The sequence below is a fragment of the Urocitellus parryii genome, chromosome 12, assembly GCF_045843805.1.
Source record: "Urocitellus parryii isolate mUroPar1 chromosome 12, mUroPar1.hap1, whole genome shotgun sequence".
NCBI classification, from domain to species: Eukaryota; Metazoa; Chordata; class Mammalia; order Rodentia; family Sciuridae; genus Urocitellus; species Urocitellus parryii.
The window spans coordinates 65,528,975-65,552,487 of record NC_135542.1 but is presented as its reverse complement, the minus strand read 5'-3'; the positions used below and the strand labels follow the sequence as shown (position 1 = coordinate 65,552,487).

Below are 23,513 nucleotides of genomic sequence, written 5' to 3'. Positions count from 1 at the left end.
ACCAAAAAATAAATATAAAAAAACCCAAAACCATTTATGTGGTGGATGATTGAATGAGTTAATACTTGTGCTGTGCTTAGCAAGATCATATAGTAAATGCTCTGCAAATGCTGGTTGCTGTTATTACCGCTTACTGCTGCTGCCTCCACCACCACCATCACTTCTTTCACTCCTGTTCAGGAGGGTTCTGTGAGCCACAAACATGTTTTAGGAAAATTAATGTTGTACCAAAATAATACTGCAAAATATGAGGATTTCTCTTGATGTGTGAGTAGGTAAGTCAGTTTTCAGCACTTGACTTTATGTGTTAACATGCATTAGAAAGAGGTTCCTCTGGTGAGTCACCATATTCCTTGCCTTCCTGGAGATCATACTAAAGATCATAAGAGCCAAGATAAGCTCAAATTTTTAAGAGCAGAGTTGCTGCCTATCAGATTGTTATTCTTTGCACCTGTTTTGTTTTGAATTACATCCTGTACCTCAGACCCCATCAGAAACTTGATGAATCAGGAAAGGAACACTGTCACACTGTCTTGGACAAAGGACTCTTTTACCATTCCAAGGGGGAAGTTTGAAGTTCATAAAGTAGAAGGAGATACAGGATCCTCCTGAGTAGATTAATCTAGCACTTTTCCAAGTTTCTTTTTCATCTTCAGAAAGTTTGCTTTCCATGCCCTCTTAGCCATATATTTTTTTTTTTTTGAGAGAGAGAGAGACAGAGAGAATTTATTTATTTATTTTTAGTGTTTTTTTTTTTCGGCGGACACAACATCTCTGTTTGTACTTGGTGCTGAGGATCGAACCCGGGCCGCACACATGCCAGGCGATCGCTCTACTGCTTGAGCCACATCCCCAGCTCCCCTCTTAGCCATCTTATTCTTATTGTGTGAGACTTTTTATGACTCAGGATAATTCAGAATGTACTTTAAAAACACAACAGAATAAAGCATCACACCGTGTGTGCACTGCCAGTCGTCTCAGTTCCTAGAATCCCTATAAAATAAATGTCTGATGGTGTGTGATGGGATTTCTTTGGTGGTTACCCATCCAGTGAAAATATAACAGAATATTATGTATTGTATGATTTTAGCATATTCCAATCTATCAGCCAAAAAGTAATATCTCACTGTTTTTACTGGTATAGCATTTTTGAGATTTCCAAATGTACATGCTTGTTCCATAGTGCTTGGATTTATTTAGGGCACCCAGTGTATTCCAGTTATTAAGGACTTGATTGGCCATTTAAAGTACTGTGGTAGAGGGTGGCCATGGAATTGGCAGCCAGGTAACTTGGCAGTAATCTAGATGGCCAAAGTAAAATGAGCATATGGGCCTAAAGAAAGTTTTAAATAAGTAATAAAACTCTTTTCCTATTTTAAACTATATTATTGTTTGTGACAGTTTTATTTTTCTCTCTACTGTATCTCCATCCCCTTCACCATGTCTTCTGTGGCAGGGTCTCAACATTAGCACTGCTGCCATTTCGTGTTGTGGGTGGCCCGCTCTGGGTGTTGTGTGTTTGGTACCATCTCCCCACTAGATGACAGTAGTAGCCTCACCCCCTGCTTTGTGACAACAACAACAAAATGTCTGCATATATTTCCACAGGTTCTCTGTGGGGCAGAATTGCCTCCTCTTGAGAACCTTTGTTCCATGGTACCATGGATTGATCTTCTCCATCATTCTGTGGGATGAGGTGTGATGCAGTCTTTTAAAAAAAAAATCCATAGTCATTGAAGGGAACCATTCCTGACCCAGGGACAGGGTGTGGCTCAACAGGCCTCAAGGAGCTACCTACAGAAATAAAAGAAGAGGAGGAGACAGAAAACTCAGACTGGAAATCACAAAGGGAGTTCTCCTGGGAGTGCTCCTGCTCCAGGGAAGTCACGCTCTTCCTTTGTCCCTCTCTCCCTCCCGACCCTTCCCAGCTGCTCTCCTCACCCAAGTGCTGTGAATGTGTGAGCTTTCTTTTCAAGTCATAGCTGCTTGGAGTTTGCTTCATGTCCTGTCCCAGCCTGTCTCAGATGCACTTGCACAATGCGTAGCAGAAATTTCATTCTGCCCTCCTCAGGATGCAGGAGCATAGTAAAATTCTAGGCTCTGTTTACCTAGGAGACTTTAGAAAGTAACACACAATTAGAATTTTCTCACTTCTTGTACTTGAGACTCCAATGTGTTGCCTGGTGCAATTTTTGTCTATTTCATTGAGTCTTTCCCAGGTTGCGGCAGAGGCTGTGAGGAATCTCCTCTAAGAACAGAGGCTCTGCTGAAAACTAAATCCATGACATCAAAATTTGTGTTAGATACAAAGCTTTCTCCAGATTCCCAGATTGAGCCCTCAAAAAGGAAACTAGTGAATAAATCTAGAAATACATGGCAATTGTAATTATATTAATTTTATTTTTATTCCTAAATGTTGGATGGGCTATATCTGAAAATGTCTAGTAAGCCAGTAATAAGTTTGTGACTTGATTCTCAAAAATGTTATGATATGTAAAAAATAAGGCTTTTAAAGCCACATTCTTATACAACTTTTAGAAATTGTCAGATAATTTTTGAGCATGCTTTCCTTTGTTTAAAAGAGAGGGATAACACATGTATTGCAATGGAATCTTTCTGTTTGGGATCAAGACATTTGTTTGGGAAAAAATAATCAAGTCTTACCTGAATTCCTCTAGTTGCTGTCAGTAGTATGCATTTCCTGTTCCTCTTCACATCATGTAAATTGGGTTGATAATTGAGGTAAGGACTTGCCCTCACAAATGCTTACTTTTTTTTTTTTTTTGCCAGATGAGGGTGGACTGTTGCCTTTCTGCTTCACCCTCCACTTTTTTTTTCCTTATTAATGAAAGTGATATGTGTGATATGCTTGGATTGGAGCAGTTGTTAGGTGTGTACAGGTATCAGATGTTTTAATACTGGACTGTACTCATATTGAATAGGTAATTCTGTGTTCATGAGGAGCTCAGTCATTTTCCTATTTGGGATACATTTTTAATCACTGTAAAGTGAAATTTCTGGTGAGAGGGAATATTTTTCATTAACTTCCTGAGAATCATATTTCTAAAAAGGGGTCTAAAATTGTTTGCTTGGAGATATTTTTTATGTCAAATGGATTTAACAGGTTTTTTTTTATTGTGACTTTGGAGAGTTTACAAGTGCCAGAAAATTCCATCACCTTTGTTAATCTTCAAAGAGATCAGTATAATTAACTGATCTCTGGCATGTGCTGTTTGACTTTTCTTCCCTTATTCACTGCTTAAGCCTTTAAAAATTCTTTACTTGTAGACAGTAAGACAGGTTTTACATGTTACTTTAAGTTCATTTATAGCAGGTAGGCTTTATGCCTTTCCTTTCTTCTTGGGTTGCAGGATACATAGCAATTTTTGTATCTAACGTGTTTCTGAAATGCAGTATCAGTGTCCTGCTTTCTAATGATTTTTTTCAAATATGAATTATACTACTTGTCCAATTACCAAAACCATTCTTAATCTGAAAAGCAGTATTCACTGACCACTTTATTTAAGAGGAAATTTAAATAGTCATCAGGTCTTATTTTCTGATGTATATTTAGAGAACAGAGATACAAGGTAGTAATTTATATTAAAATTCATTGTTTTGTTTTGTGTTTGTGTATATATAAGATTAAGGTCCTACAAGTGTGAGCCCATATTCTTCAAAGGAAACTCTGAGAGTGACTTAGTGATGTAATATAATCCACAGCCACCAATCCAAAGGGCATAATGTGAAAATTTCTAGAGAAAATCAATACCAGTCCCTTTCTACCTGTAACTCCTGAGCAGTGGTGGGCTCTTCATGGCCTGATTAAAGGAGGAGGGCCTTAGTATTCTATATGTCTTAAGATCATTGTTTTGCCTATTCTGGGTCAATGTGTAATTTACTTTGTTAATTTCCCCTGGTCCTCACTTTCTCCCTTTGTTGCTTCTCTAATTTTACTCTTTCTTGCTCCTGAAGGAATGCCCAGAATGAATGGATATGTACAATTTCTGACCACACATCCATTTCAGAAATTAAACTTTCGATATCATTTGCATTGGTCACAGTGAATCTTGTCATTTTAAAATTCATATGTAAACCAACTCTTCTATTTAATATTTCTTGATATATTTTTTTCATCTTTTTTATGTTCATTTCTCTTGTCTCATTAAGTTTTAGTTTTAGTGTCTCTTATAAACAGCATATATCTGGTTTTGTTTCTATATACAATCTGATGGTCACTGTCTCTTTTTAAATAAACTTTTTACTTTAGAATAGTTTTAGATGTATCAACAAGTTGCAAAGATAGTACAGAAGGTTTCTGTATATCTCTCACTCAGTTTTCCCACTGTGACCATCTTATATTACTATTTAACATTTGTCACAATAAAAGAAGCGATTGGTAACTTTGCTGTTACCTAAACTCCACACATTTTTTTTTAATTTTACTGATTTTCATCTAATGTTCTTTTCCTATTCCAGGATCTTCAGGTTGTCTCCGTAGAGTCCTCTGATCTGTGACAGTCCTCTAGTTTTCAGTTGTCTGTGTCTAGTGACGCACTGGAGTGTTTCACACTACCATGGAGTTTTCTATCTGCAACGAAGGGACAAGTTCTTTTTCTAGCACAGCCTACTTGTAGTCCTCTCTCCCTTTGAGTGGTGAGGGTACAAGAGCATGCTGTGTGTGTCAGATGGTCAAAGCCTCTTCATTTGAGTGTGGCATTTGGGTCTCAGTAAAGTAGCCACAGAGGCCTCGAGGTTGACTCCAAGCAAGTATTGTTGTTTGCTTCTGAGACATAATTAGACTGTGTTCAGTAACATGTAGGCTTCGGTAACTGAGGCTGAATGTTTATTTTTTTTTTTTTTTTTTTTTTTTTATTTTTTTTTTTTTTTTTATTGGTCGTTCATAACATTACATAGTTCTTAATACATCATATTACACGGTTTGATTCAAGTGGATTATGAACTCCCGCTTTTACCCCGTATACAAATTGCTGTATCACATCAGTTACCCTTCCATTGATTGACATATTGCCTTTCTAGTGTCTGATGTATTCTGCTGTCTGTCCTATTGTCTACTATCCCCCCTCCCCTCCCCTCCCCTCCCCTCCCCTTTTCTCTCTCTACCCCTTCTACTGTAAATCATGTCTTCCATTTGTATTCTCTTGACTTACCCCTCCTTACCTCTTATATGACATTTTGTATAACCCTGAGGATCGCCTTCCATTTCCATGCAATTTCCCTTCTCACTCCCTTTCCCTCCCACCTCTCATCCCTGTTTACTGTAAATATTCTTCTCAAGCTCTTCGTCCCTACCCTGTCCTTGTTTACACCACTTATATCAAAGGAGTCATTTGGTATTTGTTTTTTAAAGATTGACTAGCTTCACTTAGCATAATCTGCTCTAATGCCATCCATTTCCCTCCAAATTCTATGATTTTGTCGTTTCTTAATGCAGAGTAATACTCCATAGTATATAAATGCCACATTTTTTTTACCCATTCATCTATTGAAGGGCATCTAGGCTGGTTCCACAGTCTTGCTATCGTGAATTGAGCTGCTATGAACATCGATGTAGCAGTGTCCCTGTAGCATGCTCTTGTTAGGGCTTTAGGGAATAGACCGAGAAGGGGAATAGCTGGGTCAAATGGTGGTTCCATTCCCAGCTTTCCGAGAAATCTCCATACTGCTTTCCAAATTGGCTGCACCAATTTGCAGTCCCACCAGCAATGAACAAGAGTGCCCTTTTCCCCGCATCCTCTCCAGCACTTATTGTTGTTTGACTTCCTAAAGGCTGCCAGTCTTACTGGAGTGAGATGGTATCTTAGGGTAGTTTTGATTTGCATTTCTCTGACTGCTAGCGATGGTGAGCATTTTTTCATGTACTTGTTGATTGATTGTATGTCCTCCTCTGAGAAGTGTCTGTTCAGGTCCTTGGCCCATTTATTGATTGGGTTATTTGTTATCTTATTGTCTAATTTTTTGAGTTCTTTGTATATTCTGGTTATTAGGGCTCTATCTGAAGTGTGTGGAGTAAAGATTTGTTCCCAGGATGTAGGCTCCCTATTTATCTCTCTTATTGTTTCTTTTGCTGAGAAAAAACTTTTTAGTTTGAGTAAGTCCCATTTGTTGATTCTATTTGTTAACTCTAGCGCTATGGGTGTCCTATTGAGGAATTTGGAGCCCGATCCCACAGCGTGTAGATCATAACCAACTTTTTCTTCTATCAGATGCCGTGTCTCAGATTTAATATCAAGCTCCTTGATCCATTTTGAGTTAACTTTTGTGCAAGGCGAGAGATAGGGATTCAGATTCATTTTGGTGCAAATGGATTTCCAATTTTCCCAGCACCATTTGTTGAAGATGCTATCCTTCCTCCATTGCATGCTTTTAGCCCCTTTATCAAAAATAAGATAGTTGTAGTTTTGTGGATTGGTTGCTGTGTCCTCTATTCTGTACCATTGGTCCACCCGCCTGTTTTGGTACCAGTACCATGCTGTTTTTGTTACTATTGCTCTGTAGTATAGTTTGAAGTCTGGTATAGCTATACCGCCTGATTCACACTTCCTGCTTAGTATTGTTTTTGCTATTCTGGGTCTTTTATTATTCCATATGAATTTCATGATTCTTTTATCTATTTCTACAAGATATGCTGTTGGGATTTTGATTGGCATTGCATTGAACTTATAGAGAACTTTTGGTAATATCGCCATTTTGATGATGTTAGTTCTGCCTATCCATGAGCAGGGTATGTTTTTCCATCTTCTAAGGTCTTCTTCTATGTCTTTCTTTAGGGTTCTGTAATTTTCATTGTATAAATCTTTCACCTCTTTTGTTAGGTTGATTCCCAAGTATTTTATTTTTTGGGGGGATATTGTGAATGGAGTAGTTGTCCTCATTTCCGTTTCAGAGGATTTGTCGCTCATATACAGGAACGCCTTTGATTTATGCGTGTTGATCTTATATCCTGCCACTTTGCTGAATTCATTTATTAGCTCTAATAGCTTCTTTGTAGACCCTTTTGGGTCTGCTAGGTATAGAATCATATCATCTGCAAATAGTGATAATTTAAGTTCTTCTTTTCCTATTTTTATGCCTTTAATTTCTTTTGACTGTCTAATTGCTCTGGCCAGTGTTTCGAGGACTATGTTGAACAGAAGTGGTGAGAGAGGGCATCCCTGTCTTGTACCAGATCTTAGAGGGAATGCCTTCAATTTTTCTCCATTCAGAATGATGCTGGCCTGTGGCTTATCATATATTGCTTTTACAATGTTGAGGTATGATCCTGTTATCCCTAATTTTTCTAGCGTTTTGAACATAAAGGGATGCTGAACTTTGTCAAATGCTTTTTCTGCATCTATTGAGATGATCATATGGTTCTTATTTTTAAGTCTATTGATGTGGTGAATAACATTTATTGATTTCCGTATATTAAACCAGCCTTGCATCCCAGGGATGAATCCTACTTGATCATGATGTATAATTTTTTTGATATGTATTTGAATCCGATTCGCCAGAATCTTATTGAGGATTTTTGCGTCAAGGTTCATTAGAGATATTGGTCTGTAGTTTTCCTTCTTTGATGTGTCTTTGTCTGGTTTCGGAATCAGGGTGATGTTGGCCTCGTAGAATGAATTTGGAAGTTCTCCCTCTTTTTCTATTTCCTGAAATAGCTTGAAAAGTATTGGTGTTAGTTCCTCTTTAAAGGTTTTGTAAAACTCTGCTGTATACCCATCCGGTCCTGGGCTTTTCTTAGTTGGTAGTCTTTTGATGGTTTCTTCTATTTCCTCTATTGTTATTGGTCTGTTTAGGTTGTCTATATCCTCCTGGCTCAATCTGGGCAGATCATAGGACTCAAGGAATTTATCTATGCCTTCACTATCTTCTATTTTATTGGAGTATAAGGATTCAAAGTAATTTCTGATTATCTTCTGTATTTCTGAAGTGTCTGTTGTGATATTGTCTTTTTCATCCCGTATGCTAGTAATTTGGGTTCTCTCTCTTCTTCTCTTCGTTAGCATGGCTAAGGGTCTGTCAATTTTATTTATTTTTTCAAAGAACCAGCTTTTAGTTTTGTCAATTTTTTCAATTGTTTCTTTTGTTTCAATTTCATTAATTTCAGCTCTGATTTTAATTATTTCTTGCCTTCTACTTCTTTTGCTGTTGTTTTGCTCTTCTTTTTCTAGGATTTTGAGATGAAGTATGAGATCATTTATTTGTTGGTTTTTTCTTTTTTTGAGGAATGAACTCCAAGCAATGAATTTTCCTCTTAGAACTGCTTTCAATGTGTCCCATAGATTCCGATATGTTGTGTCTGTGTTTTCATTTAACTCTAGGAATTTTTTAATTTCCTCCTTGATGTCTTCTAAAACCCATTGATCACTCAGCAACCTATTGTTCATTCTCCAGGTGATGCTTGCTTTTTCCTTTCTTCTTTTATCATTGATTTTCAGTTTCATTCCATTATGATCAGATAAGATGCATGGTATTATCTCTACCCCTTTGTATTGTCTAAGAGTTGCCCTGTGACATAGTATATGGTCTATTTTTGAGAAGGTTCCATGTGCTGCTGAGAAAAAAGTGTAGCTACTTGATGTTGGGTGGTATAGTCTGTATATGTCAATTAAGTCTAGGTTGTTAATTGTGTTATTGAGTTCTATAGTTTCCTTATTTAACTTTTGTTTGGAAGATCTGTCCAGTGGTGAGAGAGGTGTGTTGAAGTCTCCCATGATTATTGTATGTTGGTCTATTAGACTCTTGAACTTGAGAAGAGTTTGCTTGATGAATACAGCTGCACCATTATTTGGGGCATATATATTTATGATTGTTATGTCTTGTTGGTGTATGGTTCCCTTGAGCAGTATGAAGTGTCCTTCTATATCCCTTTTGATTAGCTTTGGCTTGAAATCTATTTTATTAGATATGAGTATGGACACTCCTGCTTGTTTCCGCGGTCCATATGAGTGATATGATTTTTCCCAACCTTTCACCTTCAGTCTATGTATATCTTTTCCTATCAAATGCGTCTCCTGTAGACAGCATATTGTTGGGTCTTGTTTTTTGATCCATTCTACTAGCCTATGTCTCTTAATTGGTGAGTTTAAGCCATTAACATTTAGGGTTATTATTGAGATATGGTTTGTTCTTCTATCCATATTTGTTTATTGATGTTACTAAACCTGATTTGTTATCCTCTTTGACTACTTTCCCCCCTTTACTGTCCTACCTCCCATTGTTGGTTTTCAATGTTGTTTTCCATTTCCTCTTCCTGTAATGTTTTGCCAAGGATTTTTTGAAGAGATGGTTTTCTAGCTGCGAATTCTTTTAACTTTTGTTTATTGTGGAAGGTTTTAATTTCATCTTCTAACCTGAAGCTTAATTTCGCTGGATACACGATTCTTGGTTGGAGCCCATTGTCTTTCAGTGTTTGAAATATGTTATTCCAGGATCTTCTAGCTTTCAGAGTCTGTGTTGAGAGATCAGCTGTTATCCTGATTGGTTTACCCCTAAATGTAATCTGCTTTCTTTCTCTTGCAGCTTTTAAAATTCTCTCCTTATTCTGTATGTTGGACATCTTCATTATAATGTGTCTAGGTGTGGATCTCTTATGATTTTGCACATTCGGCGTCCTGTAGGCTTCTAGGATTTGGGATTCTGTCTCAATCTTCAATTCTGGGAAGTTTTCTCGTATTATTTCACTGAATAGACTTTTTATTCCTTTGGAATGGAGCTCTGTGCCTTCCTGTATCCCAATGACTCTTAAATTTGGTCTTTTGATATTGTCCCATAATTCTTGGATGTTCTGCTCATGGTTTCTTAGCAGACTTGCTGAGCTGTCTATGTTCTTTTCCAGTTGAAATACTTTGTCTTCATTGTCTGATGTTCTCTCTTCTAAGTGATCTACTCTGCTGGTAGTATTCTCAATTGAGTTTTTAAGTTGGTTTATTGTTTCCTGCATTTCTAGAATTTCAATTTGTTTGTTTTTTATTACCTCTATCTCCCTGTGAAATTGATCTTTTACTTCCTGGATTTGTTTGTCAATGTGATCTTTCATTGTCTGATTTTGCTGTCTCATGTCTTCCTTGAGACTCCAGATCATCTGAAGCATATATATCCTGAACTCTTTATCTGATATTCCATCTGTTGCAGCTATTACCTCTTCTAAAGTTGAGTTGACCTGCATTGCTTGTGGACCCTTCTTTCCTTGTCTTTTCATACTGCTCGCGTTTCTTTCTGCTTGGTGCAACTGTTGTGTTTTGAAATTTACCCCCTATTTATTTATGTTGCTCTTGTATACTTGAAAAGTCTCCCTTGCAGGTGCGGGCAGCGGCTGTGCCCCTACTCCAATTGGGGTGACGTGTCTACCACGCTGGCGGCTCTCTGGGCCTGTTCCGGGAGTGGAAGGCGGCTCTGCTCTGTCCCTATTCCAATTGGGGTATCGTGACTACAATGCTGGCAGATCGCTGGGCCTGTTCCGGGCGTGGGCGGTGGGCTTGGCTGGCGGGATTCCACCTAATGGCAGTCCCTAACCTCCCTGCTTGCTAATTAATGGCTTCTCTGAGGCGCCACGCCTTCTGTAGCTGCAGGGCAGGCCGCGCGAATCAGTTGGCCTGGATCTCCGGGGTCCTGCTGCTGGCTGTTTTGATGTTGCAAGCTGTTGGAGAGTGGTGGTGTATTCTTCAGCTTTCCCGGATGGTGTCCACTGACTGCCTGGATGGAGTGTCCGCTGTTTTGATGTTGCACTCTGAAGGAGAGTGGCGGTGTATCCTTCAGCTTTCCCGGATGCTGGCCGCTGACTGCCTCGGTGGAGTGTCCGCTGTGGGGGATGGGACTGTACCGCTTCCTTCCCCTTCTGAGAACCCGTGCTCGGCCCAAGGGTCCGTGTGGGCTTGGCTGGTGGGATTCCACCTAATGGCCTTCCCTACCCTCCCTGCTTGCCAATTAATGGCTTCACTGAGGCGCCACGCCTTCTGTAGCCACAGGGCAGGCCACGCGAATCAGTTGGCCTGGCTCTCCGGGCCCTGCTGCAGGCTGCTGGGATCCCTGGCACTCTATCACTTTGATTTTTTCTGCTTGCCCCTCCCCCAGCGCTGGCTAGCCAGGTTTCCTTTTGGCTGCTACTGGGAGGAGGGGTTGGAGGTCAGGTGTCTCTGGATTCCCCCTGGCCTGTATGGAGGCTCAGCTTGATACTCCCTCTCCCGGCAAGCCTAGGAGAGATTTTATGCGAATTCCCGCTGTCTGTGGGGTGAGCTGAATGACACCGACCTGTTTTGATGTCGCACTCTGAAGGAGAGTGGCGGTGTATCCTTCAGCTTTCCCGGATGCTGGCCGCTGACTGTCTCGGCGGGGTGTCCGCTGTGGGGGATGGGACTGTACCGCTTCCTTCCCCTTCTGAGAACCCGTGCTCGGCCCAAGGGTCCGTGTGGGCTTGGCTGGTGGGATTCCACCTAATGGCCTTCCCTAACCTCCCTGCTTGCCAATTAATGGCTTCACTGAGGCGCCACGCCTTCTGTAGCCACAGGGCAGGCCACGCGAATCAGTTGGCCTGGCTCTCCGGGCCCTGCTGCAGGCTGCTGGGATCCCTGGCACTCTATCACTTTGATTTTTTCTGCTTGCCCCTCCCCCAGCGCTGGCTAGCCAGGTTTCCTTTTGGCTGCTACTGGGAGGAGGGGTTGGAGGTCAGGTGTCTCTGGATTCCCCCTAGACTGTATGGAGGTTCAGCTTGATACTCCCTCTCCCGGCAAGCCTAGGAGAGATTTTATGCGAATTCCCGCTGTCTGTGGGGTGAGCTGAATGACACCGACCTGTTTTGATGTCGCACTCTGAAGGAGAGTGGCGGTGTATCCTTCAGCTTTCCCGGATGCTGGCCGCTGACTGCCTCGGCGGGGTGTCCGCTGTGGGGGATGGGACTGTACCGCTTCCTTCCCCTTCTGAGAACCCGAGCTCGGCCCAAGGGTCCGTGTGGGCTTGGCTGGTGGGATTCCACCTAATGGCCTTCCCTAACCTCCCTGCTTGCCAATTAATGGCTTCACTGAGGCGCCACGCCTTCTGTAGCCACAGGGCAGGCCACGCGAATCAGTTGGCCTGGCTCTCCGGGCCCTGCTGCAGGCTGCTGGGATCCCTGGCACTCTATCACTTTGATTTTTTCTGCTTGCCCCTCCCCCAGCGCTGGCTAGCCAGGTTTCCTTTTGGCTGCTACTGGGAGGAGGGGTTGGAGGTCAGGTGTCTCTGGATTCCCCCTGGCCTGTATGGAGTCTCAGCTTGATACTCCCTCTCCCGGCAAGCCTAGGAGAGATTTTATGCGAATTCCCGCTGTCTGGGGGGTGAGCTGAATGACACCGACCTGTTTTGATGTCGCACTCTGAAGGAGAGTGGCGGTGTATCCTTCAGCTTTCCCGGATGCTGGCCGCTGACTGTCTCGGCGGGGTGTCCGCTGTGGGGGATGGGACTGTACCGCTTCCTTCCCCTTCTGAGAACCTGTGCTCGGCCCAAGGGTCCGTGTGGGCTTGGCTGGTGGGATTCCACCTAATGGCCTTCCCTAACCTCCCTGCTTGCCAATTAATGGCTTCACTGAGGCGCCACGCCTTCTGTAGCCACAGGGCAGGCCACGCGAATCAGTTGGCCTGGCTCTCCGGGCCCTGCTGCAGGCTGCTGGGATCCCTGGCACTCTATCACTTTGATTTTTTCTGCTTGCCCCTCCCCCAGCGCTGGCTAGCCAGGTTTCCTTTTGGCTGCTACTGGGAGGAGGGGTTGGAGGTCAGGTGTCTCTGGATTCCCCCTAGACTGTATGGAGGTTCAGCTTGATACTCCCTCTCCCGGCAAGCCTAGGAGAGATTTTATGCGAATTCCCGCTGTCTGTGGGGTGAGCTGAATGACACCGACCTGTTTTGATGTCGCACTCTGAAGGAGAGTGGCGGTGTATCCTTCAGCTTTCCCGGATGCTGGCCGCTGACTGCCTCGGCGGGGTGTCCGCTGTGGGGGATGGGACTGTACCGCTTCCTTCCCCTTCTGAGAACCCGTGCTCGGCCCAAGGGTCCGTGTGGGCTTGGCTGGTGGGATTCCACCTAATGGCCTTCCCTAACCTCCCTGCTTGCCAATTAATGGCTTCACTGAGGCGCCACGCCTTCTGTAGCCACAGGGCAGGCCACGCGAATCAGTTGGCCTGGCTCTCCGGGCCCTGCTGCAGGCTGCTGGGATCCCTGGCACTCTATCACTTTGATTTTTTCTGCTTGCCCCTCCCCCAGCGCTGGCTAGCCAGGTTTCCTTTTGGCTGCTACTGGGAGGAGGGGTTGGAGGTCAGGTGTCTCTGGATTCCCCCTGGCCTGTATGGAGTCTCAGCTTGATACTCCCTCTCCCGGCAAGCCTAGGAGAGATTTTATGCGAATTCCCGCTGTCTGGGGGGTGAGCTGAATGACACCGACCTGTTTTGATGTCGCACTCTGAAGGAGAGTGGCGGTGTATCCTTCAGCTTTCCCGGATGCTGGCCGCTGACTGTCTCGGCGGGGTGTCCGCTGTGGGGGATGGGACTGTACCGCTTCCTTCCCCTTCTGAGAACCTGTGCTCGGCCCAAGGGTCCGTGTGGGCTTGGCTGGTGGGATTCCACCTAATGGCCTTCCCTAACCTCCCTGCTTGCCAATTAATGGCTTCACTGAGGCGCCACGCCTTCTGTAGCCACAGGGCAGGCCACGCGAATCAGTTGGCCTGGCTCTCCGGGCCCTGCTGCAGGCTGCTGGGATCCCTGGCACTCTATCACTTTGATTTTTTCTGCTTGCCCCTCCCCCAGCGCTGGCTAGCCAGGTTTCCTTTTGGCTGCTACTGGGAGGAGGGGTTGGAGGTCAGGTGTCTCTGGATTCCCCCTAGACTGTATGGAGGTTCAGCTTGATACTCCCTCTCCCGGCAAGCCTAGGAGAGATTTTATGCGAATTCCCGCTGTCTGTGGGGTGAGCTGAATGACACCGACCTGTTTTGATGTCGCACTCTGAAGGAGAGTGGCGGTGTATCCTTCAGCTTTCCCGGATGCTGGCCGCTGACTGCCTCGGCGGGGTGTCCGCTGTGGGGGATGGGACTGTACCGCTTCCTTCCCCTTCTGAGAACCCGAGCTCGGCCCAAGGGTCCGTGTGGGCTTGGCTGGTGGGATTCCACCTAATGGCCTTCCCTAACCTCCCTGCTTGCCAATTAATGGCTTCACTGAGGCGCCACGCCTTCTGTAGCCACAGGGCAGGCCACGCGAATCAGTTGGCCTGGCTCTCCGGGCCCTGCTGCAGGCTGCTGGGATCCCTGGCACTCTATCACTTTGATTTTTTCTGCTTGCCCCTCCCCCAGCGCTGGCTAGCCAGGTTTCCTTTTGGCTGCTACTGGGAGGAGGGGTTGGAGGTCAGGTGTCTCTGGATTCCCCCTAGACTGTATGGAGGTTCAGCTTGATACTCCCTCTCCCGGCAAGCCTAGGAGAGATTTTATGCGAATTCCCGCTGTCTGTGGGGTGAGCTGAATGACACCGACCTGTTTTGATGTCGCACTCTGAAGGAGAGTGGCGGTGTATCCTTCAGCTTTCCCGGATGCTGGCCGCTGACTGCCTCGGCGGGGTGTCCGCTGTGGGGGATGGGACTGTACCGCTTCCTTCCCCTTCTGAGAACCCGAGCTCGGCCCAAGGGTCCGTGTGGGCTTGGCTGGTGGGATTCCACCTAATGGCCTTCCCTAACCTCCCTGCTTGCCAATTAATGGCTTCACTGAGGCGCCACGCCTTCTGTAGCCACAGGGCAGGCCACGCGAATCAGTTGGCCTGGCTCTCCGGGCCCTGCTGCAGGCTGCTGGGATCCCTGGCACTCTATCACTTTGATTTTTTCTGCTTGCCCCTCCCCCAGCGCTGGCTAGCCAGGTTTCCTTTTGGCTGCTACTGGGAGGAGGGGTTGGAGGTCAGGTGTCTCTGGATTCCCCCTGGCCTGTATGGAGTCTCAGCTTGATACTCCCTCTCCCGGCAAGCCTAGGAGAGATTTTATGCGAATTCCCGCTGTCTGGGGGGTGAGCTGAATGACACCGACCTGTTTTGATGTCGCACTCTGAAGGAGAGTGGCGGTGTATCCTTCAGCTTTCCCGGATGCTGGCCGCTGACTGTCTCGGCGGGGTGTCCGCTGTGGGGGATGGGACTGTACCGCTTCCTTCCCCTTCTGAGAACCTGTGCTCGGCCCAAGGGTCCGTGTGGGCTTGGCTGGTGGGATTCCACCTAATGGCCTTCCCTAACCTCCCTGCTTGCCAATTAATGGCTTCACTGAGGCGCCACGCCTTCTGTAGCCACAGGGCAGGCCACGCGAATCAGTTGGCCTGGCTCTCCGGGCCCTGCTGCAGGCTGCTGGGATCCCTGGCACTCTATCACTTTGATTTTTTCTGCTTGCCCCTCCCCCAGCGCTGGCTAGCCAGGTTTCCTTTTGGCTGCTACTGGGAGGAGGGGTTGGAGGTCAGGTGTCTCTGGATTCCCCCTAGACTGTATGGAGGTTCAGCTTGATACTCCCTCTCCCGGCAAGCCTAGGAGAGATTTTATGCGAATTCCCGCTGTCTGTGGGGTGAGCTGAATGACACCGACCTGTTTTGATGTCGCACTCTGAAGGAGAGTGAGGCTGAATGTTTAGAAGGGTCTTTATCATCATCTGAGAGCGCTCTAGTAAATCTAAGACATCAAATTTAATTTGGGAAAGGGACATTAATTCTGTTTTCAGAATCAAGAGAACTTTGAAAATGAATTGAGCTAACTGGAGACCATTTTAGAAAAGCAATGATTTTAGTGTATGTTTTAGGTCTTAGCTCCATTGTCTCAGCTGCTTGAGGAGCATCTTCTGGGGTGTATGCAACAGTGTCTGTACCCTGATAATCTATGTGTAGCAAGACAGGAGGAATGTGTGTGCTTTCTGAAGTGTATCTTTACACACCAAATAAAGCAGGAGAGGGTTTGCTGGGTATGTGTGGAATCCCTAGAGAGGGTAGACACAGAGAAGGGCCATTCTGTTTTCTACAGGTACGATTAGATTGTAACCATGCTGTAAATATTGGCTCTAGGGGCTTCCCATGTTGATCTGGCTTCAGGGTCCCGTTTTAGATTTAAACGGCTTACAGTGGGGTGGTGTTTCTTGTGTTGGGTTGTGAACACTGACACTGATATCACAAAATTCTCTTGCAGAGTGCCTTTTTGCTTGCTTTACTTTGTTTTCTTCCTTTTCTTAAAGACCTTACTGGTACAGGCTGGGGCTAATTTGCCTGTTCTCTCTTACCACTGTCAGCAGTTCTATAACAGGATTAAAGGGACACCTCAATTTCCAAAAATAGAAGTTCAAGAGTTTTACTGCCCACCAGAGGGAAGTCAGAATAACCAGCATGATATTCTTTTGGCATACAGATATTTAGCTTCCCACATTGTGACCTTGTGTATAGAAAATGAAAACAGTTACAAAATTTTCCCTAGTATAAAATTTTGTTGAGGTTCATGCTGACTTCACATTAACTCTCCTCTTTTGGAAAGAATTTCATATAAGGTAGTTCATCTGGAATGTCTTCCAGTAATTGAAATGCCAAGAAGCTACCCTGATAAAGTATAAATCAGATAGGGATCCTAAGTATACTTACCATTTTAAAATTTAAAAGCCTATAAAGAATATACTATGTTTTATTACAGTTACTTCATGGTAACTGCTTGGAATGTACAGTCTGTAATCTGGCACTGTTTTTGTTGCTCTGATTGAAGAGTTTTGTCAACAAACCAGATTATTTTGTGGATAGAAGGTAGTATAGTGGGAAAAGATTTTGGAACCAGGAAGACATGGATGTGATGTTCTCTTCCGCGTTTTTCTAGATATTTGACCTCAGGCAAGTCATTCAGACTCTGAGCTGAACCTTGCCCATCTGCAAAATTAGGGGAACACATAATTTGCAGGGTTTCTATAAGGAGTAGACTTGTTATATGTACAAATTCCCAGTATAGTGGCTGGCTTGGTACATTTTCTTAGTAAATGGTAACTGTTATAATGATGACTTAAAAATAACAATATGAAAATTACTGAATATAGAGAGAAATTTTTTAAAAATCAATGGACAGCTACTGTATGGGGGTTTTTTGGTCCTGTGATCATTTATTGGAAAATAAATCTTGTACCTTAGGCTATCATAGTCTTACACTGAATTTCAATATGTAGTTGCACTTGTTTTCTAGATTTTTTGAGAGCTTATCTCTTTATGTATTGGTTGCTCACAGTAGCTTTATGTTTTATAATTTGGTAGGAATTAATTCTCCCTCATTGTTTGTCTTTTCTTGTACCTTATGGACTTTAAATCAACTTGTCTAATCCTGATCTTCAGTTCTGTTGTCATTTTTCTTTGTTAGCATGATTAAGTTAATGTATTAACTTATTAGTATATGTAACATCTTTATTATGTTGTCCTAATTAAGAAAGGGGATTTGTCTCCTTTTGTGTTCCTCAGTTGCATTACATTTTAAAATTTTCTTCATATAGAGTGCATATTTCTTTTTACATTTCTTGTTATCAGTGGGTACTTGTGATTGGTGGGTTTATCTTGTGGTTTGTGCCGTCTTTTTTTTTGAAAATGATTGACTTCTGTGCATTCACAGAATGTGATGACTAATAATATCAACACTCTATGTCAATCACTTATGTGCACTGATATGTATTTGCTCATTGAATCTTCATCCTAATTCTAAAGAGTGAATACTACTATTTAAACTGAGGCTCAGAGAGGCTAAATAACTTGTACAAGGTTATACAGCTAGATTCAGGGTTTTAGAGCCTCTACTCCTAACTTTTCTATTAGACTGTACCTTATTGCTTCTTATTTATAATAATATCATTTGTAAAGATCCTTTGTTTCCCATCTTAGATGCTCAATAAAAATCTTAGATGCTCAATAAAAATACTGCAGCTTTTTTGATGGAACTAAATATTAATAGAGATTCAAATGTTAATTTTCTCCAAATTAAAAAAGGGTTTAATGCATTTCTAATAAAAACTTTAATTAATTTTTTTAATTTAAAGATAATTTCACAGTACAATTCCAAAACTTATATGAAAGAATAAATTATAAGAGAATAGACAAATTGTGTTAAATCTATGGAGCAATTTGGGGGAGAATTTACATTGTTAGAGTATAACTTTCATACAGGTAAAATCATCACTCTCAAATGAACATGTATAAAAAAGATTTTGATCAGTATTTAATAAGGGAACCAAAAAGATGTTATGATCAGTTTAAAAAAAATCTTAAAAACCAGTATAGACAATTTAACAGGAATATTAGGATAAGATTACTAAGTTAGATATAAAATGGTATTCAGTATTCAACAGATCATAGCTCTTTGAAGATACCCATTCCACTGGATAGAAATGGTTCGTATCTCTACCTCACAAAATGCTACAAGTCCATAAGTAACTTCACTGGGACTGGGGACCTTTAATCGGTAGCAAACAGTAAGATGTTCTAAATGCATCATCCTACAACACAAGTTGACAAGCTACAAGCTGTGCTCTACAATCCAAATCTAACCTGTTTCCTGTTTCTGTATATTGTTTTATTGAAACACAACCATATGTATTTGTTTACATATTTTCTATGGCTGCTTTTACTCTTCAGGACAGTTTTGAGTAGTTGTAAGATAGAACGTATGACCTAGAACACCTCTAATATTTACTCTCTGGCCCTTTTAGGAAAAGTTTGTTGACTACTATTTGAAACAATCCTTAGATGATGAATCTTATACATATTTTATTAGATTTAATCCATAATACTTCATGTTTTTGATGTTCTTAGAAATGATACTGATTTTTAACTTTAACTCCCAAATGTTCATTGAGATTATACATAGGGAATATAGTTAATTTTCATATATAGATTTCACTTGTTAAATTTTATTAGTTTCAGTGTCTTTTTAAAACAGATTCTTGAAAGTTTTATTATATAGCTATATGATCTCTGAATAAAAGCACTTTTGTTTTTTTCCAATTGGTATGTCTTTTATTTTCTTTTCTTGTCATATTGCACTGGTTAGTACCTCCAGTATAATGTTGACTAAGAACAGTGAGAATAAACATTCTTGTCTTTTCTCAATGTGGGAAGAAAGCATTAAATCTTTCATCAATACAGATAATTTTTGTTGTATGTTTTTCTATATTTTATGAATTTTCCTTCCATTTATTGTTTTTGAGAATTTTCATCATGAATAGATACTGAATTTCATCATATGTTTTTCTATATCTAGTGAAGTGATCATGTATGCGTATATATGAGTATAAATAAATATATATGTATACGTGTGTGTGTGTGTGTGTGTGTGTTTACGTGTGTATATTTCTTTTTCCCATGCTGGTGATAAAACCCAGGACCTCATGCATGCAGGGCAACTGCATTACCACTGAACCACATAGGGACCCCATATTTTTCTCTTTTTGATGGGCTAATGTGGTGAATTACATTGATTTTCCAATGTTGAATCAATTTTGCATTATCAGGAAATATCTTAGTAGTTCTCTTATAAATAAATAAAATTATTTACACTTGTTCATCTTTTCACCTAAACTTCAGTAAGAAACGTCCTAGATGATAGTTTGGAAGAGAAGAAGAAACATTTTAAGTAGGCACAGCACCTGTTTTCAACCTTCAAGGAAAGAATGTTCCTGGTAAACAGTACCCAAGTTATAATCATCAGAAGCTGCCCTGGGGGACAAAAATGCACAAAGAGGAAATAGGCTCTGTACCTCATCTACTGCAGGATCTTGGGTGAGGAGCTATGACAGACTGTGATGTAAGACTGTGAGTGTACATGCACATGCACTGGGTATAATGAGCATGTTTGTAAGCCCACCCACCTACCCTGCAAGAGACAGTGAGAGTTGGATCACAACGTGCTTTGGAATGTTCCTTTTGTCAGTGATTCCATGATGAACTGGGCATGGTGGTGTGTGCCTGTAATCTTAGCGACTTGTGAGGCTGAAGCAGGGGAATCACAAGTTCCAGGCCAACCTCAGCAAATTAATGAGGCCCTAAGCAACTTAACAAGAGCCTGTCTCAAAATAAAAAAATTAAAAGAGCTGGGGATAGTTCTGTGGTAAAGCTCCTCTGGGTTCTGTCCTCAATATCTCCACTGCCAACAAAATGTCTGAAACACATAATTAAGTAGTAAATATGCTATGGCATTAAATACACAAATATCAGTATAAAGCCACATACAATATTCACCTAACTTTCTAGATAACTGCCTAAAAGGAAATAATCCAAAATGTTCACAATATTGCATGTGGAAATGTCTGCCCCTCATTCCTTCAGGGGCAGGAATGCATCCATAACATGCTACATTAACAAAGAGGTTCTCAGGGCTGCCAGCCTTACAGTAGAGGCTGAGTGGTAGTATATTTCTCCTACATAAAGAAAAACAAAACAAAGTGTTCACAGTAGAGTGTTCCCATGGTGGCTTATGCCTGTAATCCTAGTGATGTGGGAGTCTGAGGCAGGAGGATCTCGAGTTTGGGGCCAGCCTCAGCAAATTAGCAAAGTCCTGAGCAAACTTAGTGAGGCCCTATCTCAAAGTAAAAAATTAAAAGAGCTAGGGAGGTAGCTCAGTGGTAAAGCACCCCTGGGTTCAAGTCCCTCAGTACCAAAAAAAGAGAAAGTTCCATTACGCTGGTCTGGAGTTTGCGCTCCTCCTGCCTCAGCTTCCCAAGTTGTTTCTGATTTGTTTTGTTTTGTGTGCCCAGCCATGTTTAAGTAATAACATTCTAAGTAGGCACAGCACCTGTTTTCAACCTTCAAGGAAAGACTAGCTGCTCTTTAAAGCTTCATTTTTGTTTAAATGGATATCTTGTGAATTATAGGTGTGTACTATCATGCCCAGCCCCCATTAATCTTGTTGAAGTTCAAAGTTTTGGTAGGAATACTGAAACTATTGAGCTTTTTAATTTTTTAAATTAATTTTGTGTGTGTGTGTGTGTGTGTGTGTGTGTGTGTGTTGCTGAAGATTGAACCCACAACCTTACCGCATGTTAGGTAAGCACTCTGTCAACTGAGCTATATCCTTACCCTGTTTTGTTTTTTTTGGTACCAAGAATTGAACTTGGGCACTCCACCACTGAGCCACATTCTCCGCCCTATTTTGTATTTTATTTACAAACAGGGTCTCACTGAGTTGCTGCTTAGTACCTTGTTGTTACTGAGGCTGGCTTTGAACTCTCAATCCTCCTGCCTCAGCCTCCTGAGCTGATGGGATTACAGGTGTGCACCACGACTCCCGTCATCTCACCCTGTTTTAATTCTTAAATCATCATTTGTAATTTAGGAATTATATATTGTCTAATTTGGTTTTTTAACCAAATAAAATTATGTGAACTTCTCACGATTCTTTTGTATGTTCACATGGCATTTAACCATAAATACTTAATATAGGATTGTTGAGTGAATGAATTAGATTAATGCTATTTTGAGTAATTCAAGGATGTGATACTATTTTCTTCTTTTCCTTTGCTTTTCTAGCATTAGAAATAAGTGTGTCTAGGGTAAACTAATGGGGAGTTTAAGTACATATTAGAGTAGTGCTCTACTTTTGTCTCTTGGTAGTTGAACTCTCGACCACTGTTTTTTTGTTTGTTTGTTTGTTTGTTTTAGTTTTGGTACCAGGGATTAAACTCAGGGGCACTCAACCACTGAGCCACATTCCCAGCCCTGTTTTGTATTTGATTTAGAGACAGGGTCTCACTGAGTTGCTTAGGACCTCGATAAGTTGCTAAGGCTGGCTTTGAACTCGTGATCCTCCTGCCTCAGCTTCCCAAGCCATTAGGATTACAGGCGAGTGCCCCATGCCCGGCTTTGACCACTTTAAAATACAGTTTAGATAGCCTGTTTTCTTTCTGGTGAAATGAAACAGGAATGTTGCAGAGCAGAGCAGGAGAACTCAAGTTGTAGAGACCCTTCTGTTGGCTGTTGATTTGGTGGAACTTTGGGTACCTTCACATCGTATAATTCAAGTTTTCCAAGGGTAGAAACCCCTGACCTTAGAACTCCAGGTTTAATGACCTCTTCAGCTCTTACATCATTAAAAGGAATGAGATTTTTCTAGATTAAAGAAGAAATCTCATTAATTTGAATTTTACTGTTTTAGAATTTTATTTTAGTGTTGTAATTCAGATATCAGAACTGCCTAAAAATTTACCTTCATCCATGCTACTCATTATAAGTGAATTTTCTAAATGTCTTTAGGTTCTGAACAAAAATATTACTTGACAGACATTTGGGGCTTTTTAGTGTTCGGTTTGTTTGTTTGGTGCTGCGGATTCAACCCAGGACCTCCTCCTGCATGGTAAGCACATGTTCTACCACTTAGCTACACCTCCAGCCCCTCAGTTTAGTTTATGTTACCAACCATATTTAAGTAATAAACTCTTGGCTCTTTAAAACTTATTTTTGTTTAACAGATTTAATAGTTTTATTTTGTTAAATGGATTTCTCATGCATTCATATTTATTTTCTTCCCTGTTGCTTTGTTTTAGCCAGAAAGTGTTACTGTTTTTAGATATTTACCACTGATGGGTACATTTGTTTAGCTGAGCACATAGTCATTGTAGCCTACCAAGGAAGTTTATACTGTGAGGGTGACAACAGGTGGCCAAAAGATGGGAGAATGTGTTTGGATGAGTGATGACAAAAGCTCAACACTTTGGGTGGAGTTATCGCAACACATCAGAAAGAAATCCAGGATACATTGCGAGTGCTGGGCATGGGTTTTATAATCTTTTGCTGGCTTGTGTGTGAGGGTAGGCATTTAAACAATGGGAAAAGTTAACCCATAAACATAGCTGCAAAATGACAAGTGATTTCTTAGCACACCAGACAAGGGAAATGATAGCAGACCCTCTTAGCAATTAAGTGGCCAAATTGTGTGTGGAGGTTTGGCAAACAGACGGAAGTAATTCAGTCCATAGACAGTAAAACAGTTTTAGTCAGGGAAACTGTGAAGGTTTAATTTATTTTGTTTGCCAAAGAGTTGATATATTCAGGAATGCATTAACAAAAGAATCAAAAAAAGAGTTTGAAGATCAGTCTGTGACCTCTCCCATTTGTAGCAGAAGATTCACATTTTTTTAATTTATTTTTTCTTAATTTTTGTAAGAGCACTTTCTTTTTTTTCCTGGATATTTTTTAATATAAAGAGGCAGATTCGTTCCCTCTCCCTACAAAAAGTGAGCATTGCTATTTCTTATCTTATCAACAATGAGGACCTCCGCTTAACATGTTGGGCTACTGTGGGAATTCTGTTGTTTAGTCACCAGTTCAAAAGAATGTTATAATATCCTTTTAAAAACAAACGTGATGTAACAATCTTATGTAATGGAATTATTTAGTGGGTTATTGCAAGTGTGATTAGTGTTAAAACTCATCAAGCTGTACATTTAAATTTAGCACTTTAAATTGTATTGAGTTTTAAAAAAACCTTGGGAATCATGGTGAGGGCTAAGGAAATCTGATAATTTGGGGGA

The 23,513-nt window shown here is 41.7% G+C and overlaps 1 protein-coding gene and 1 non-coding gene across 2 annotated transcripts in view; both read left to right on the top strand.

Annotated features, from left to right (window-relative positions):
* The window catches only part of Thada (THADA armadillo repeat containing), a 323,478-nt gene that overhangs the window by 183,271 nt on the left and 116,694 nt on the right, over positions 1-23,513 (top strand).
* On the top strand, positions 20,279-20,413 carry LOC113178144 (small nucleolar RNA U109). Its single transcript, XR_003300182.2, has one exon. It is a non-coding gene; the product is annotated as a small nucleolar RNA U109 (small nucleolar RNA).